Below are 16,375 nucleotides of genomic sequence, written 5' to 3' on the forward strand. Positions count from 1 at the left end.
CCATTTCTTTTTATGGCTGAGTAATATTCCACTGTATATATGTGCCACATCTTCTTTATCCATTCATCTGTCGATGGACACTTAGGTTGCTTCCATGTCCTGGCTACTGTAAATAGTGCTGCAATGAACATTGTGGTATATGACTCTTTTTGAATTATGGTTTTCTCAGGGTATATGCCCAGTAGTGGGATTGCTGGGTTGTATGGTAGTTCTGATTTTAGTTTTTAAAGGAACCTCCATAATGGCTGTATCAATTTACATTCCCACCAATAGTGCAAGAGGATTCCCTTTTCTCCACACCCTCTCCAGCATTTATTGTTTGTAGACATTTTGATGATGGCCATTCTGACCAGTGTGAGGTGATATACCTCATTATAGTTTTGATCTGCATTTCTCTAATGATTAGTGATGTTGAGCATTGTTTCATGTGTTTTTTGTCCATCTGTATGTCTTCTTTGGAGAAATGTCTATTTAGGTCTTCTACCCATTTTTGGATTCGGTTGTTCATTTTTTTTTGATTTTGAGCTGCATGAACTGTTTGTATATTTTAGAGATTAATCCTTTGTCAGTTGCTTCATGTGTAAATATTTTCTCCCATTCTGGGGGTTGTCTTTTCATCTTGTTTATGGTTTCCTTTGTTGTGTGAAAGCTTTTAAGTATAATTAGGTCCCATTTGTTTATTTTTGTTTTTATTTTCATTGCTCTAGGAGGTGGGTCAAAAAAGATCTTGCTGCGATTTATGTCAAAGAGTGTTCTGCCTATGTTTTCCTCTAAGAGTTTTATAGTGTCCGGTCTTACATTTAGGTCTTCAATCCATTTTGAGTTTATTTTTGTGTATGTTGTTGGGAGTGTTTTAATTTCATTCTTTTACATGTAGCTGTCCAGTTTTCCCAGCACCAGTTATTGAAGAGGCTGTCTTTTCTTCATTGTATATTCTTGCCTCCTTTGTCATAGATTAGGTGACAATAGGTGCGTGGGTTTATCTCTGGGATTTCTATCTTATTCCATTGATCTGTATTTCTGTTTTTGTGCCAGCACTATACTGTCTTGGTTACTGTAGCTTTGTAGTATAGTCTGAAGTCAGGGAGCCTGATTCGGAGTCAGCTCCGTTTTTCTTTCTCAAGATCACTTTGGCTATTTGGGGTCTTTTGTGTTTCCATACAAATTGTAAAATTTTTCGTGGAACATAGGCTTTTTAACAGACATTCTGCTGGGCTCCAATTACACAAGATTAAAAACCTTGTGGTAAACACAACACTGTAAAACAACTGTACCCCAGTTTTAAAAATAAAACCTTAAAAAAAAGAACCTTGTACTTACCACAGGTGGAATAGTTGTAACAGTTGGATGTCATGTAGCCACTGACTCTGCCTCTGATGACCAGGAAAGACTTCCTATACTGATGTTCATCTCTGCCTTGAAGGATGAGTAGATATTTTTCCAGATGGAGAAGAGGCAAGAGATGGTAGTAGTGATGGTAAAGGTGGTATGGGACATTTTATTAAGAAGGAACACCAAGTAGAAAAACATAGAGGCATGAGAAAACCTCTCCTTCTCTGAGGATCTGCAAGAAGTTCAACATGGCTGAACTGATGCTTTCTTATGGCTGAGTGGCAGAATATGTCATTGGAAAGATAGGCAGGTGCTAGACTGTAAAAGGATTTGTAGGTTAAGCTAAAGTTTTTAAACCTTATTCTGTGACAGTTGAGAGACACTGAAGCTTTTTAAGTTGAGTGACATAATCAGAATTTTCTGTAAAGAGGTTTTTTTTTCCAAGAGCTTAAGTTTGTATTCTTTTTCTCTAGTGAGTCATTGTGGGTAGTCCCTCTAGAAAGTCTGATGTTGGAATTACTAGGGCAATATTGCTTAGAAAGAGGTAGCCTTCCTCACAACGGTGTCTAGGCAGAGGGAATATAATATGATCATCTGTGTTTTTGAGTGCTTCAATGAAAAGACTTCCCAATCCCTTGGGGTTGATCTCTAGGAAAGAAAAGAATGATGGGTGTGTGTCCCTGGTGGTAGATGCTGAGACTACTACTAATCAGTGTGTATGGAGCTCAAGCAATTAACTGGAGACCTAAACATGTAACCACACAGGGTACAATATGGTCAAGATCAAGATCATCTGGTTACATTTCCCAGCAATCTAGAAAGAACAGAGGAGAGAATGTGACCTTCAAATTGCTCATAGCATCTGAAAGAAGGGATGTTTACCCTACTTGATTTCCTCTCTTGAAGCAGAATATATTTGACTAATTTAAAAATAAGAATCTTGTTAAGAGAGTGCTCGATAATGAGTATTCTTTATCTGGTTTTGTTCTTTTATGAATACCAGAATCTTGACGGTCATAGCCAGATGTGTCCTGTTCACGTATTTGTATATAATGATATTTGGAGGAATGCTTTATGAAGAAGACAAAAAGCTTTGTTGACAGTGAATTAACTTTCATACTGAAATAAGGACAGTTCATAAATACACAGTACAACCAACACATTTCAAAGAACCCAGAGATTCCAATATGCATTTGATTCTTCTGCACTAAAGTTGCTTAGGAGATCATTCTGGTTTCATCTGGATTTTCCTCCAACATGTTCCAAATTGGTCAGTTTCACTCATTCCGGTCTTGATTTTGGATTCTTAGTTGTTTTATCTTGTTAACCTTGACTGTCCTCATGATGTTTGCTTGTGCCTCAGTTTTTTTCTTTGGTGGCTGGATTCTCTCTGTGTTCTGATCACATGAAGCTTTTAAAATTCCTTTGTTTGGAAATTGTTCTCTCTCTCTCGAGTTGGAACTGAATATGCATTCCCCCATTTTGCCATACCTTGACAGTTCCTCCATAATATTGTACTTTAAGCATCCCCTAGACAATATGAGCTTGCAGTCATTATCCATCCAGATCTAGGGTGGGGTATACTTTTGTTCATGTTTAGTATTGATTCAGAGGTCCCTTTGTGCTCAGTAAATTATTTTCATGAAATGGGCATAGTCATCCATGCCACCCAACTTCCAAATGCTGGAACTAGTTCTACTTCACTGCCTCATCTGTGTAGGAACTTTGTGTCCTATCATCTTCATCCTGGTCATAAAATGTGATGCTTAAGCATGTGAAGGAAGCCAAGGAGCAAGTCATTTTGTTAATAACTGCTTTTAATATGTGAGACTTGAAGACTCCAAATAATGAGCTATTTAAGACAATAAGAGAAAACAAAGGAGCTAGACCATAAGTTGCCTTCTGGTATATAAATATATGCATTTGACACACAAAGCAGAAATGCTCCTTTTATGGACAGTTTAACATTTCTATTTAAACAGCAATGCTGGAATTAACATTTTCTAGGTAAAGTATATACTGTGGTGGAGAGCTTTGCTTAAAATTTGTGAGGAAAGGGACATTTCTTAGTACATTCAGCAAGCATGAGTTTTGTTGTTGTTGCTTTTTTTGGTACATGCTAACTTTTGAGAAGCATCCTGGTAAGGATGGTCAAGCACCTATCAGTGTTGGGAGCAGTATTCTGGAATCCTCTTTGCTTATTTCCAGTTGGCTTTGTCTATGATCCAGTGCTCTTTAGCCTTAAAGTCTTGCGATTTCATTATGATCTTACTCTTATATTTTTAGATTTGATGCTTATATATGGTCCACGATTATCAGGTTTGCTACATAGATTTGGGCATATATTGTCCAGGGTCCTTCCCCTTCTGCATCTCTTCTACAGTTTACCTTCCCCAGCCAGGCTCCCTGGAGCCTAATTTCTGGGCGCCTAATCCCAGTTTTTGGAGTAGAAAGGACTAAAATAGGATTTAAGAAAGGGGGAAGTTTGCTCAGTGGAGGATGGGCAGCTGAAACAAACAGGAAGAATATTTCAAGTGAGATGAAATGAAACACAAAAATCTAAAAATGTTGGTTGACAATAACCCTCAATAACTGAAAGATCAATTAACCAGACTCTCTACCCCTCAGACATTTCCATTAACTTTGAAAAAATTCTAAACAAAGTCATTAGAAAAAAAAAACAGATGGATGAGGTCTGGGACTTCAAAAGAGGCAAAGTTTAATACAAGATTTTAATGGGACCCACCTGACAAAACAAAGACAGGACTTGAGCTTGTGCTGTTGGAAATAAAGAGACAAAGAAATAGAGGCGCACAAGACAATGCCTATTGGGCTGCAAGAGCTTAAGTTGATCTTTAATGCAATTTATAAAGCACCAAAGCATGCACAGGACCTAGAGGACCTTGTTGGAATTAACTTCTGATGTTGCTGACTTCAAAGGCAATCAGGACACAGGCCCCGATGAGGCAAATCTTCCCACAGTAATATAGACGGCATATTTCATGGCCAGGGACTCAGCAAAAGAGTTCATAGCTACAGATCAGACAAGAAAAATGAAGTATTTCTCTGCGAGAAGACGATTTTCCAAGCAGAACATTCAAACCCTGTATGCTGGATCTGAGGGTCAGAGGCCATAGAAAGGAGGTAATGTCATCATCAAAAGACAGCAGCCAAATTACCTGGATTTTTACTGTCTTTTCTCATGGTTAATAAACCTTAGTTAGGGCTTAACCAATTATTGCACAATCAACTATAAGACATAATGCAACCTCAGTGGGTAGAAGATTCAGGCTGAATTCAGCTATGGCTAGACTCATAATCAGACTGTAGGACTGACTGAAAACACAGTACCTAAAAATGCTTCACAACTGACAAAGGATTAATCTCCAAAATATACAAGCAGCTCATGCAGCTCAATATCAAGAAAAAACAAACAACCCAATCCAAAAATGGGCAGAAGACCTAAGTAGACATTTCTCCAAAGAAGATATACAGATGGCCAACAAACACATGAAACAATGTTCAACATCACTAATCATTAGAGAAATGCAAATCAAAACTACAGTGAGGTATCACGTCACACCAGTCAGAATGGCCACCATCAAAAAATCTACAAACAATAAATGCTGGAGATGGTGTGGAGAAAAGGGAACCTTCTTGCACTGTTGGTGGGAATGTAAATTGATACAGCCACTATGGAGAACAGTATGGAGGTTCCTTAAAAAACTAAAAATAGAACTACCATACGACGCAGCAATCCCACTACTGGGCATATAGCCTGAGAAAACCATAATTCAAAAAGAGTTATGTACCACAATGTTCATTGCAGCACTATTTACAGTAGCCAGGACATGGAAGCAACCTAAGTGTCCATCGACAGATGAATGGATAAAGAAGGTGTGGCACATATATACGATGGAATATTACTCAGCCATAAAAAGAAATGAAATTGAGTTATTTGTAGTGAGGTAGATGGACCTAGAGACTGTCATACAGAGTGAAGTAAGTCAGAAAGAGAAAAACAAATACTGTATGCTAACACATATATATGCAATCTAAAAAAAAAAAAATGGTTCTGAAGAACCTGGGGGCAGGACAGGAATAAAGACAGAGACGTAGAGTATGGACTTGAGGACACGGGGAAGGGTGAGGGTAAGCTGGGACGAAGTGAGAGAGTGGCATGGACATATATACACTACCAAATGTAAAACAGATAGCTAGTGGGAAGCAGCCGCATAGCACAGGGAGATCAGCTCAGTGCTTTGTGACCACCTAGAGGGGTGGGATAGGGAGGGTGGGAGGGAGATGCAAGAGGGAGGGGATATGGGGATATTTGTATACGTATAGCTGATTCACTTTGTTATACAGCAGAAACTAACACAACATTATAAAGCAATCATACTCCAATAAAGATGTTAAAAAAAAATAAAAATGCTTCAAATTTGCTTCCATGTGGGCTGGACAGCCAGAAGTATTCAACCTGGTAGCAGAGTCTGACAACAAGTATTTCTAGCAAGTAGTGATTTTACTCAGTTCATGGGCACAGCTATGGTTATAGGTTATAGGTGGTCTACTGATATTGGGGCAGGGCATCAGCCAACTGCTTGGAAAGGAGGCAGGGACCAGCCTCCAGTAAGATGACACTGGCCAAAATTAGGGTGTCAAGACCACAGACCACTAGCTAATGTTAAGAGTATGGCTCTATCCTATAACATTGAATATGAACTAAAAATTGGGACCCAGGGAAGAAAGTCATATAGATTAGAAATTGTGTAATAATTGTGATAGGGATCACCCTGTAGGTGCATTATATAATTGGCCTAGGCAGCAAGGCCAATTCAAGAATTTCCTGAGTGTGCTAATATACTGGCTGCTCCAGTATGCACTGGCTCAGTAGAAGGCTCCTCAGTGGCTGCAACAGAATAAGGCTTGGAGGAGGGCTGACCCAGTTCTAGACTTGGCACAAACAGACTAGACTTAGACAAGCTGGGCTGCTTTGTACCTATCTTGAACTCAGATAGTGCAACTTCAGAGGAACTCACCACATGGTATGTGTTTTAAATCTTCACAGTGTTTGTGGCTCTGACTTAGGGCATAAGCAAAGGTGTTGAGCTGGATATTCTCTGTCCCCCTAGGTGTGTCCAACACCTTCTCAATCCTGCTCTGTGCCGAGGGAGGCTGAACTCAATGAACTGCATCAACCCAGCTCCCTTGTCCTCTCTCTGCTCACTGAGTTCTCCATTGGGAAGCTAAGGCAGTCAGAGAACAGGTGGAAAGAGAGGGTAGAGTATTATTTTCTCTTGCTCCCTCCCTGCTGGGCCATGGTTTGGTTGTGGCTGTCTTCCTCACCCAAGGCCACATCCCCTGTCTTGTGGCCCCTCCTTCTGCTATAGCCCTCACTGGGTTCTAGTGGCCACTCACTCCCTTTGCTCCTTCAGGCCTGGCTAGTGGTGGATTCTCCACTTCTTCTGGGTCTACACCTTTTTGCCTCATTATTGTTTGTTGTTGGTTGCTCTTAAACCCACCAATACCTTTGTAAATACTCTTTTCATGAAACTCTGTTTGCATCTGCACCCTGTCTGGGTCTGACCAATACAGAAGTATAACCATGTTTAAGTATGAGTATTTTAAAAATTTTGTTACTTATACTATCAAAAAACTGGAAACAAACCAAATTTCTATTGATGGAGGATTAGTTAAATTAGTTATGATCTATTTATATCAAAAGGTATAATATTTAGCCAATAAGAATCATGTAATTAAAATATTTAATGTCATGGGATAATACTCAATATATAATGCTAAGGAGAGAAAAATGGTATAAAATGGTATGTACAGAATGGTGTCATATACCCCCAAATACATGTTTATAATGTGTAGAAATCAATAGGGAGAAAATACACCCAGTTATTAAAAAGGTTATCTCTGCTACAGTTGAAGGTAATTTTTGTCTTCTTGTTGGTCTTTTTGTATTTTTTTAAACATACTGCAAAGGAAATATATTAATGTATAATCAGAAGAAACATTATAAAAAACAAAATAAGAGAATACCTGTGATCTGGAAGGATATTCATCACTTGTGGGAATACTATCATATTTTAAGGGTTGTCGTAGTATACTTGTTATACATTCAGGTGAGTCATGGTAATCAGTCCTTCATATAAAGTGTCTATATAAAACGGCTTTATATAAGGAGAAGGGATGGATGTCCCTTCTCCCATCAAAACCCATGGAGACATGTTTCTGTCCTATATTAACCTTGTTCAGCCCTTTAAGGGTAAAGTCAGTCTGAATGTGTCACATGCCTAAAATTTTCCAGGGAGAATTCTTTCCCCAACTCAAAAGTCTTTGTGTTGTAGCATGGAGGAACAAACTTACCATATCTGATGACAGATGGCATAAATAACAACAAGGATGCAGGAATCAAGTAACACATTCACATATGAAAGCAGAGAAAAGTAAATATCATCTCTAATTTTTGAGTGTGTTCTTTCTGTTTCTGTTCTTTGAAATGTTGGTAATCAATTGCCTATGAGATATCCCCCAACCTGGAAATGTCCAGTAGTTGCCTCAGGTTCAGCAGGTCTTATATCAAACTCATTAATTTTTGTTTCCCTCTATCCATGCTACTCTTTTTCTATCTTGGTGAATGTTACTGTTATCAACCAATTCATAGTGCTTTCAGGATGGTATGTAGAGTTAAAAATTCAAATCTGATTCCAGTTCCAGAGTCCGCTCACATATGATCCATTGAGGTACTGGACTAGACCTTCTAAGACTTGACATTCATATCCATGCTCTTCTTGGCTCTCTCTGTAGCCTCAGCATATCATGAAAACATCCATGATGGAAAGATGGTGCCCCAAAACTTGTGGGTTAGGGATATCAGTGTAGTTCTCTGTCATGCCATTAAATCCCGTGTGAATCACACCTTCATTAAATTACATTGTTATCAATCCCATCAGTTCTTTTTTTTTAACAGGTACTGACTTTGGTCCAAGAAGGAAAAGTCCCAAGTGGTTAAACCATAAGCGAGATTGAAAAAAAGGATTTTCCCTCATTGTAATGGATAAATAATCTTATGTTTATTTATGAACTTGTATTTTCATTAAATGGAAAGTAGTTAAATGGAAGGCATCTGTGCATGTGTAACAGTGGTCTTCTTACGGATAATCCCTCCTCCTCTTTGTGTCTTTCTTCTCACTGTGGCCACTGTTTTGCTTTTTAGAAGATTGTTGGACTGCCTTAAAGCTTTCTGCTAGGACTTCCTCAGGCCCCTTTTTACCTCATCTAGTTCCTGCACTGGAATTCACACTTTGCTGTTTTCCAAGTGAGCCTCATCTATAACATTTTAATGAGAGGGGGAATTACTCATGTGCATGAGAAAATCTCTTATAATGCTTGCTTGAGTCCTGTCCAAGTTTGAGGTAAGAGATAATTGTGCCTCTGGTTGGGAACTCCATACTCTGTTTATGGTATTTAGGCTTTGTTTGTCTTTCAGTAACTTCATGATTTCCCTCCCTCTCCACTGATTTTTATGGAAATCATCTTCCTGCTGCCTGAAGTGTGTCATTCTGCATCTTGCCAAGAAGAAAACCTCTCCATAGAGAAAATGACCCATCTCTTCCCCTCTGCAACCATCTGACTTAATTATGCACTATGCCTGGCCCCTGGAGAGCCCAGTGAGGAACATGAGGAAGTCCTGGATTGATCGCCAAGCCCTAGGGTCTTTGTCAATTACCATCTGGCACCCACGAGTCTGGCCAAATTTACAGGCATGTCTGTCTCTCAAAACATGTCAGGCTTGAAGAGTGAATCATTTTTTTTTTTTGGAGCCACTATAAGTAGAACAGTCTTTTCCATTAAAACCCACTTTATTCTCCTCTAAACACCCCAGAGCCTCTTGAACACACCTCCACGTGTGATGCCTGGGAGACTGCAGTTGAATAACATTACTCGTTTCCCAGGACTCATGGCATGCATGGAGACCTTGCAGGACCTGGGCTTTGCAGGCAGTTGGAGGTGAGTTTGAGAGGCCCATTCTTCTCTCAGCGAGCTGTAGCCCTTGAGAGAGCCACTTACCTCTCTGAGCCTCCATTTTCTCAACACTACAATGGAGATAATGTTATTTACCCCATAGGGCTATTTTAAGGCAAAATTAATATAATGCATGCAAAAGTAATTTGAAAACTAAAACACAATAAATATTAATGAATTTAATGAATAAGAAAAGCAGCACTCATTAACCATATTCCTTATCCCTGCCCACTCTGCTGTTTAAGGGGAGAAAAAAGCTTTGTTCTCATCTCTTTTTGATAGGATCTCATATAATAGAATCCAAGGATCCCGTCAAAGTCATGCTTTCCTAACTAGTTTTGAGACCCCGATTTGCAGTATTATATACGAATGTTATACCTTCTGAGATACCTCTTTTGACCCTGACCCCCAGTGCTTCAAGTGAATGAATGATTTTCCTGCACTACTTTGAATGTTTCCATCTTTTTGAGGGGGCAGTAGCACAACTCCATTTGTTCCAGTACCTGTCATACTCCCTTGGTATTGTTTGCCAGTCTCTCTCACTAAGCTTTAAGATAAGACAGGGTCTGGGTTCCATTCATCTCAGTCTCCCCAGGTCCCAGCATAGGGGTTGGTGCAAAGGAGGGGGTCAGGATATGACTGCCGGAAGGGGAAAGAAGGAAGGAAAAGAAGAGAAGAGGGAAAGGAAGGAAGAAATCCAGACTTGATATTCTTAGAAGTATAATCAAGGGACACTTGTAACACTCTGTGAAAGCAACCATACTGGGGAAACGTATTATTACACCCTGGCTTCAAGTGTTGTTTTCATATTTGGGAGGAAATACATTATTTGTGTTTTGGACTAGTCCCATCAATCTGGTCTCTTCATCCCTGTCCCAGACTTCCTTTGGAGTTGTGTGGGCAGAATGAGGAGGTCCCTGGTTTGAATTGGTAACTAAAGGCTAGTGAATGTTTTCCTGCTCAGAGCCAGCAACTTGTAGTTGCTGATGAGGAGATGGGGAGGAAAGCCCTCCAAGTCAGAATTCTTGGGCTTCTGCCTTACCCTCAGTGTGGCATGTAGCTGCATGTGTTATGAGAAGACTGGGAGTTTGAAGATGATAGCCAAACACTGCTCTAAGTGGATTCATATATATATGTGTGTGTGTGTGTATATATATATTTTTTGTTTGTTTGTTTGTCTTGTTTTTGTTTGTTTGTTGTTAAACATTATGTCAATCAGGAATTATATTGGTTTGATATAAAAAATCTGTTTTGGTGGATTTCCCCATCCGAGTGAACGAGTTGAGCTGTTTGCCTTGATTTTCATACATGTCACAGAGACAACTTCTTCCTATTTTAAATAATCTTAGCTAAAATTTGCAACTGATCCAGACATACGACAGTGACAGGAAAAGAGCACTGGTCCTAGTGTGAGAGGAGCTGTGTTTTAATTCCAGCTCTGTCACTTACTGGCAGTGTGACTCTAAGCAACCTCTGAAACTTCTGAGGCTCAGTTCTTTTCTCTTTAAAGTGGGGACAATAATACCAACTTTTCTAGCTTGTTGTTAGATTTAAATGATTTGATGTGCATAAAAACACAGTGCCTGGCCCACAGCAAATCCTCGTTATGTATCTTGCAGGGAGGTGTCAGGGGGATGATGACATCTTTGCTTTCTTTTAAGGCCTACAGGTGGTCTTGAGAACTGGCACGGGCTGCAGGTCTCTGTACTTTAGGAGAGCCTGACAGTAATGCCAGCTATACCAGAACCATGTGGCGCTCCTCCAGGTGGCTAGTGGTCACAAGCAGCTTTAGGTGGACTCCAGGTTAGTTAGCTAACAGATATAGTCATATAATGTTTTGTAAACACACGCACACTAGTGGTGATGGTTTTTCTTCTCCCCAGTGATGGAAACAAACAAACAAAGCTTAAAATTCCTCCATCCTGATCAATAACCTGAACACATGTTTTCAGGTTCCCTCCCAACCCTGATCCACATTCAGATATTTATTTTATACATTGGTAGAACCAGAATGCAGAAACTTTCCAGTGTTCTTCTTTTTAAAGCTAACTCAACTGCTGAACTGATTGATAGCCTAAAGTTTGGGCAGGACAGGTGCACAGCACCTGCCTACTCTTAAAGCTGGATCCTCCATGCATTGTTCATGGAGTAAGAGCAGAGACAGTCAATGTCTCTCTGGAAAAGAAGTTCTCCACTGGGCTTTTTCCCCCAGGGAACATTAAATGATGTCTGGAGACATTTCTGGTTTTCACAACTGGTTGAGGGTGGGCCGTTAGCATCTAGAGTGTAGAGGCCAGGGATGCTGCTAAACATCCTAGAATGCAAAGGACAGATCCCAACAACAAAGAATTACTTGATCCAGAGTGCCAGTATTGCTGAGGTTGAGAAACACTGCTCCAGAGAAAGAACTGGAGGCAACGAAGCCTAAGAACCCCCTGAAAGTGTATAAAAAAATGTGTGTATATGGGGCTTTCAGAGAGTCTGAAGCTCTTATGAGATTCTCAAAGAGCAAGAATGGTTTAGGAGCCTGCTGTAGTGTGAGTGAATAGCTTCCAGGACTGTGGAACTTGGCTGTAACTAAATGGATGGCATTTCATGCATGTGCCCATCAGAAGAGGTGGTGGTCAGTGAGGGACATAGAAAAACTGAGTCAGGGAGGTAAAATTGGGCTCTCTCCAGGAGAGTGTGTGCTCTGGAAAGCAAACAACTGTTTACAATCTTCCTGCCAGATCTGTCTGTGGTGGACACCAACATCTGTATCTTTCAGAGCCTGATGTTATTAAATGTTCAAATCATGTTAACTAGACTGGCGTGGGTCTGTGCTCAACAAGGATTTTAATTTCTTTTCATCTAGATCTGTGTACAGTGTTACTGTAAATTTATCACTAGGCCCCTACAGGATGGAGGCTAGGTATTATTCATTTGTATCCACGTTGCTTGGAAGTAACTGCCACGGTGTTAACAGTCAATGTTATGGTGCTATAGTGAGCAGGAGAATTGAGTTGATTTTGTCAACACAAACATGTCACTCCACACTACAGGGATATTTCTTCTCATAAATTAGCATATTGGTTTTCAGGCTTATGCTTCAGGTTTCTATAAGCTTGGTTAGTGTGAGTTGTCTTCCCCAAATCGGCCTTTGGGACAATGACAAGATTGAATTTCAGAGTCTGCAAGGCTGGAAGGAAGATACAGGTGTGTCGTGTATACATTGGAGCAGTGTTGCCTTGTAGGACATCTTGGGACAGGTTGGTTGGCATTCAGCTATTGAGGAACAATTGTAGGCACTAAAGAATTTATGATCTAGTAGGAGAGATAGACCCCAAATGTATGTTCTTACTACATTGTAGAGGAGTGTTGGATGTCACGCTAGGGAGATGGTCTGGGGAGGAGGGTGCAGTGAGGGTTTTTGCTCTGAAGGTAATATTCTCTGTGCTTTATAAAGACAGCAATGAGGAGACTCTGAAAAGGCAAGAGAAGTAAGCAGGAAGACTGGTTATAAAGTGATGGCAAAAGCCCAGACAAGAGTTTGGCCAGGAGCTGGGACATTAAGAAAGGAGGGAAGGGACAGATCCAACTCAGTAAATGTGGAGTAGAATAGAAGAAGTCAAGAATGCCTGAGCTTTTTACCTTGGGTAGAGAGGATGGCGGTGCCACCAACCAAGGCAGCAAGCATCAGCAGATGTGCAGGTTTTGATGGGAAAGTTGAGAGCTTGGATTTGGACAGCTGTGTTTGAGGCCAGTGTAGGACAAGCAGGTGTGGAATTCCACCAGGGGCCTGACTTTGCTGTTTAGATTCATGAGAGAGAGAGTTGGGCTAGAGTCGAAGAAGATTCTGTATCCTTGGGGGCATAGGAGGCATCTGGAACCAGGGTAGGTAGCTGTGGCATCTTCTAGGAAGAGGATTATGGAAAGAGAGGGGACCCTGGGAAAAAAGCCCCAGAAAGCCCATGACCAGAAACGGACAGAAGAAGAAGCGTCAGCCAGTGTGACCCTGGGGTGGCCAGGAGAGTGGGAGGAGTGTCAGGAAGTCAAGAGAGGGGTGGCTTTCCAGAAGTGGTGAGTGGTCAAAGTGGACAGTACTGAAGCGGGGCCAAGTAGGGTGAGAGCCTGTTGTATTTGGAAAGATCACTAGTGACTTGCCCAGAACAGTTCAGTCTCACAGGGAAGGCAGAAAGGGATTTCCAAAGGCTGAAGGGTGACTACCAGGTGAGAAGCAGCAGTGGGTGTGGGATACTTTGAGCAACATACAGTGGTAGAGGGAAGGAGACAGTTGGTGTCTGAATGGGATCATGACAAGTTTCCAGAATGTTTGCAAATGAGAGGATGAGAGTCAGGAGATAGGAGGAGAGATAATATTGGTTTGGCCAAAAAGTTCGTTTGGTTTTAAGCAAAATAAAAGACACATTTGTCATTTTCACCAAGAACTTTATTGAACAACATATTCATTAACCGAATGAACTTTTTGGTCACCCCAGTAGTTAGCAATGAGCATGTTTTCATCCATGAGTCCTCTCAGTTTCCAAGTTAGTGGTTTAGAGCACGAACCTCAACAGTCTGAGCTGAGAATATCAGGATATCTGCAACCATGAGCCATGATTCTAGAACCCAAACTGTTCCCAGATGGTAAATTAGCTGTGCTAATTGTGGAAGCTATGTTCAGAGCTTTGTGCCACGAGAGTGGTACTGTTGCTATCCAGAAGAAGTAATTGAGCCTCTAAATGAGATAGGAAATGAAAGGGTGATGGGTATGTGCTTAAAATGTATATTGATGCCTCCATTCTGCACCATAACTGCCCTCCTAGAGAGAGAGAAATTGTCAAATAATCTCCAGGCCTTGTAGATTCTGATTGGAAGCTGGGCACTCGGCCAGCGCAGCTTGTCAAACCAGGTTACATGGGAATGCGCCCAAGGCTGCTGAGAATAGGCAGCTCTGATCGGTGTGTATGGGCTTGTTAGACTCAGGCTGGTTTTTGCTTTCCATCAAAGAGACACCTGAGCCTCTCGTGTAGGTAATAACTCTGAGTTTGTCCGCATTGCTCTGTTTGCTTTGGTTACTGGTGCTCAGCAGAGGAAGCCTCTTGTCTTGGTGAATGGATCTTTTCTGAGAGCGTTCTTGGCAAAAGGCTTTTCCACTGTAATAGTGGTGGATACCACTTACAGAGGACCCACTCTGTACCCGAAGCTCTGCCAGGGACCTTGTGTGCATCTCTCACTCACAGGAAGCTGGCCAGGTTGGCATCAGGATTGCCATCATACACACGAGGAAACTGCAGCTCCATGAGTTTGGCTGAGTTGCCCAGTGTCATACAACTGAAAATTGCTGGGCTGAGTTTTTGTTGGATCTTTCTCCCTCTAAGACCACCATTCTGTGCTGCCTGCCTCTCACTTGGCACTATGTCCTGATTCTCTGATGTGTATCCACTATGTGCTAAACAGCCCCCATAGTAGCCTACGTAAAAGGTTATTAGGGCACATGACTTACTCTCTATTGTTCCTTTCAGAACAGATGTTCCACACCAAAATAGCAATAAAACTCCTCCTAACCTGCCTCCTTGCCTTTGGTCTTTCCCCTGACATTCTGCCTTCATAGTGCCCCAGAGGGAACGCTCTTAAAGACCACGTCACTCCTGCGTCTGAAAGCTCTCAGTGGTTCCCCATGACTATTGGATGACAGCCAAGCTCCTTGCCTTGGCACACAGGGCGGCCCTTTATGACTTGGCTCTTGCACACATCTCTAGCCACATTCTCTGCCTCCAGACGACTCACTGTTTTCTCAAGCATGACACTGAACAGGTTCCCATGCTCCTTTACCCCTCTGAGCCTTTGCTCAAGATATTCCTTCTGCCTGACATGTCCTTACCGTACATGTTCTCTCCTTGGTAACCCAAATGGCACCTCCTCTGTAACACTGTTCTCTGACTGTTCCAGATGGAATTGTTCTAGAACATTCCATATGGAATTTTCCTTGATTGTATGTCTGAGTTCCCTAAAGTTGATGAGCAAAGGAGCAAGGTTTTGCATCCCATGCTCTATCTGAGGTCAGCTCTGGGCCTGACATGCAGTGGGAAATCAGTAAATGTAGTTCCATCAAGGCTCAATGTATTGATATTTGCAGATGCCATTGAGTTTGATGATCTTGGAGACTGGTGAGTTCCTGCAGGGGGTCCCAGCTTCACCATGATGCCTAAAACTGAAACTGGTTGGAGATAGCTGGAGTGGAGAGGAAGCATCTGTCTAACCTTTAAGCTGGACTAGGCTCAGCCTACTCATGAGGAACTACAATATCTTTTCTATTTTTCTTCTCCCTCCAAAGATGCCTTAGGGATCATGTTAAGAAAGTTTTACACAGGGAGCATTTTATGGTCCCCTGAAGAAAAACACCAGATACTTAATTATATGACCTTAATTAGTCCTCTGTAATTTCAGAGTTGATCACTGTTCTCATGGAGGTGGAGCCCCAATATCATTTTCTCCTTTCCCCTTTGAATCTTATCGTGGTGTCACACATGCATCGCATCAAACAGCTTACTCTATGTTTCAGGTGCTTCTTAAACGTTCATTGAATTGAGGAGCTCTGTTCCTACAAGGCAGGGAGTATTCTTATTTCCAACTTGGGGATGAGAGAACTGAGGTTCAATACAGTTTTCAAAAATCTTATCCTTTGCAAATACAGCATCCTTCATTTTTGCACTTGTAACACTTTAGTCATAGCCAGAGGTCCATAAAATGACACTTCTAGGGCCAATCTGATGTCACTCTCACTACAGTGTCACTTCTAACATCCCCAAGGAAGGATAGATGGCCTCCTTCTCATTCTTTATTGTCTCTGACCTTTACTTTAGGGACTGTGTACCTATCTATGGGGGCCGGGGGTTGTGTCGATCCCTCATGTTTCCCAGTTGTGAGTGTTAGTGTCTGGCACATACTAGGTGCTCAATGCTATGTCTCTCTCTCTTTTTTAAAAAAAAATTTTTATTTATTTATATTTTTTTGGCTGTGCCAC

General features: G+C 41.2%; 2 long non-coding RNA genes across 4 annotated transcripts in view; both read left to right on the plus strand.

Annotated features, from left to right (window-relative positions):
- LOC309665097 overlaps window positions 1-16,375 on the plus strand; it is a 914,413-nt gene that overhangs the window by 110,804 nt on the left and 787,234 nt on the right. The window lies entirely within an intron of this gene.
- The window catches only part of LOC309665080, a 267,884-nt gene continuing 251,749 nt past the window's right edge, over window positions 241-16,375 (plus strand). For all 3 annotated transcript variants that reach the window (XR_014266196.1, XR_014266197.1, XR_014266198.1), the window contains exon 1: window positions 241-9,354. This is a non-coding gene — a long non-coding RNA (uncharacterized lncRNA). The remainder of the gene's footprint in view (window positions 9,355-16,375) is intronic.

Source organism: Balaenoptera physalus, assembly GCF_965194825.1.
Source record: "Balaenoptera physalus genome assembly, chromosome: 7".
NCBI classification, from domain to species: domain Eukaryota; kingdom Metazoa; phylum Chordata; class Mammalia; order Artiodactyla; family Balaenopteridae; genus Balaenoptera; species Balaenoptera physalus.